At 51.8% G+C, this 3396-nt stretch overlaps 1 pseudogene; it reads right to left on the minus strand.

The window, feature by feature from the left end:
* Positions 1-375: 375 nt before the first annotated feature.
* On the minus strand, positions 376-2830 carry LOC136137569 (proteasome activator complex subunit 1 pseudogene; annotated as a pseudogene).
* Between the last annotated feature and the right edge of the window lie 566 nt (positions 2831-3396).

The raw sequence follows: 3396 nt of genomic DNA on the forward strand, positions 1-3396 counted from the left end.
GGTCCGTGCCCCGGTCCGGGAGGATCCCACGTGCCGTGGAGCGGCTGGGCCCGTGAGCCATGGCCGCTGAGCCTGCGCGTCCGGAGCCTGTGCTCCGCAACAGGAGAGGCCACAACAGTGAGAGGCCCGTGTACCGCAAAAAAAAAAAATTACAAGCTTATTCAGAGTTGCTTGCTGTCTGTCAAAGATTAACCATCCAATCAGGGAAGACTGGGACCAAATTTGGGAGAAAAGCGATGACATCGCAATTTGGCGACAGTGGCCGTGAAACTCACCAGGCCCCCTCGCTTGTCATCGGAGCACACTGCTCCCCGAGGTCTACCCCCTGCCCGGTTCTCCTGCGTGGCCTCCTGGTCAACCAGCTTCTCAGCTGCCTCAGGTCCCAAGGCCTGCGCTAAACCGCAGCGCCAGGCCACTCTCGCTCTCAAGCTTTGCCAGCCCACACATGACCCCTGTGCAGACCAACGCAGAGATGGCACCTTGGACCAGCGGTAGCTGGAGATACATGTCTATGAATCTGGGGTTCCTGCAAACGCAAGAACAAAGAACAGCCCCCGAGGGAAAACGCAAGTGAGAGTTACTTTCGAGGTTAGAATGAGCTGTTGGCAAGAGCCGTCCAATGACAGATGCTCGAGAAAAAGAGAGAAAAGGCCATGTTGCGAGCCAATCCCAGGAGGGAAGAAGCGCCACGGTGGCTGATGCCCGCCCTGGGTCTCCCTCTGAGCGAGGCCTTCCGCGTAAGGCGCCCCTCCCCAGCCCCTCCTCCACTCCCCGGGAGAGGGAACCCCATCCACACTCCTCTCCCTCTTCGTGGATGCCAACTTTCAGTGGATACCCGGCCCGTACCCGGCCCTGAGCTGGCCTGTCACCTGGGCTGCCACCTGCACAGTCTCCTGCCAGCCTCACCACCATCTCACAGAGAAGCAGAGCCCCTCATCCACCTTCACAGAGGCAGAGACTCAGAATGTAAGTAATGCATCTGTGCTCACATGACTCCAAATCCGTGTCAGAACCAGTGAAAACCCAATGGCTGCCTGACAGCAGAACTGCCTGCCCCCTTCTGAGCTCAGAAACTGAGCCTTCCTTGGTCCTCAGGCCGAATCTTCTGGCCGCCAGCTGCCATCAGAGACTTCAGCCACCAGGGACGCCGTGCCCACCTTTGAACGCAGAGGAAGTCTAAATACCCTTCTTCATAGTGTTTATTCAGATAGCCTCTGTGTCTCAACAATTCTCAGCCATTAGTTAAGTGGTATGCCTTCACAGACATCAAAACATTCATAAAAAATTATGGACTTAATTACCCACTTTGACCATCGGATAAAAAAACATGTGAAATTCTAACATTTTTTGCATGCAAATGTACTCTTCTTAGGGGCAGGACGGGAATAAAGACGCAGACGTAGAGAATGGACTTGAGGACACAGGGAGGGGGAAGGGGAAGCTGGGACGAAGTGAGAGAGTGGCATGGACATATATACACTACCAAATGTAAAATAGGTAGCTAGTGGGAAGCAGCCGCATAGCACAGGGAGATCAGCTCCGTGCTTTGTGTCCACCTAGAGGGGTGGGATAGGGAGGGTGGGAGGGAGACGCAAGAGGGAGTAGATATGGGGTTATATGTATATGTATAGCTGATTCACTTTGTTATACAGCAGAAGCTAACACACCACTGTAAAGCAATTATACTCCGATACAGATGTTAAAAAACAATGCACTCTTCTTTCTAGATGTTAATGATTACAAGCAGACGAACCTAGGTCCAAGTGTAACCTGAACGACAAAAGACCCATCGCAGCTCCCTGTGGCTCGTTGTCTGATGTGCTGAGTCCATTAACCGGCTTTGATTTGCAGTCACCTTACAAACTCAGACCCTTACAAGGTACTGAAAATATTTGTTCTTATGTGCTTGGACACGTTTCTTCCTTTTTTTTTTTTTTTTTTTTGTTGAGCAATGGTATGACTATATATATTGTACCTGGGAGGCAAGGTGAGGGAGAAATCTCAACAGACAGAAGGTGGGAAAAGTCTGGAGTCCCCTGTAAACGTCAGGAAGGTCCCTGCTGGACCCATCACAGAATATGAGAGGAGGCCAATAGATCATTCCCTTTGTTTCTCCCCTGGGCTTCTTGAGCTTCTCGAAGTTCTTCAGGATGATGTCGTAGAACACAGGATAAGCCTCGCGGATCTCCGTGACCATCAGCCGGATATCCCAGGACTCTGCCTCACCCAGCTGGTGCACCCGTCGCCGATAATCACCCACGTGGGGCTGCTTAGTTGCTTTGGTCATAGCATCAGCGCGCTCAGAGAAATATTTGGAGGTCTGAGTGTGGAAGCCTTCCGGCTTGCTGTGGAGGGTGGTCATCAGCTCAAACACCTCCTCGTCGACAGCCACGCCAAATTTTTCCCATTCTCAATCCGAGGGATCTGCAGCTGCAACCAGGTGGTGACCAGGTTGAGCTTCTCGGTGACATCCTTGCCGTCAGGCTTCAGGCGCTGCAGGAGGACCTTCTCATTGCAATTCACTGGGCCACAAAGAGCACCTCTGTCGTCATCTTCCTCTTTCTTCTTTTCCTCCTCGTATTCCTTCTCCTGCTGTTTCTTCCGCTGCTCCTTTTCTTTCTCCTTGACTGGATCAGGCCCTGGGATGTCCAGGGGGCCTTCAGATTGCTCAGGTTGGCTTCATTGAGAGCTGGCTCCTTTAAAAATGCATCCAACTCAGAAATCTTCTTGGGGAAATAGCTCCCGAGCGGGTCTCTGTCTTACCACATGGGTCTTCACGGAACACAGCCACCTTGGCTTGGGCTTCGGGCAGGACCCTGAGCGTGGCCATGGCCGGGGCGGGGGTCTAGCGCCGCCCGCGGAGTCAGGACTGGGCACGGGGAAGGGAAAGGAGCCTAGAGGCCTGTGTCCGGCGCCCCGCCTCCCCGGCGCCCCGCCTCCCCGGCGCCGCCCGTCTTTCGACTCGGACACGTTTATTTCAATCATAGTTTAGTATTGAAGTAAAGATAGAAGGAATTCCATTTGCCATTTTGGAATCTTGTTTCAAAGACTTGGAGGAAATTAGAATTCCAACATGATGAAAAGTTAACGTGTGTATCCCAAACGGTACATATCGTGTGAAACTTGGAACGGGAGAGAGAGCGTGCTATAAATGCATAATTAAACGTACTCCTCAGAAACTCCCTTTCAAACTACAGGCAATGTTTCAATTTCACCAACATTTTGGTCTTGTTCAGGGAGGGGAGCACAGGCCTCTGGTAATGCAATTCTAATCCTAGGCTTTCTGGAATCCTCTATCATCTGAACCTATAACCGGTCTTTACTTTGCTGTGCTTTGCTCATGGGACCATGTGAAGTTAATGCCAAAAGGAATGTAGCGTTTCATTAAAAACTGTG

This window comes from Phocoena phocoena, chromosome 18, assembly GCF_963924675.1.
Source record: "Phocoena phocoena chromosome 18, mPhoPho1.1, whole genome shotgun sequence".
Taxonomy (NCBI): Eukaryota; Metazoa; Chordata; class Mammalia; order Artiodactyla; family Phocoenidae; genus Phocoena; species Phocoena phocoena.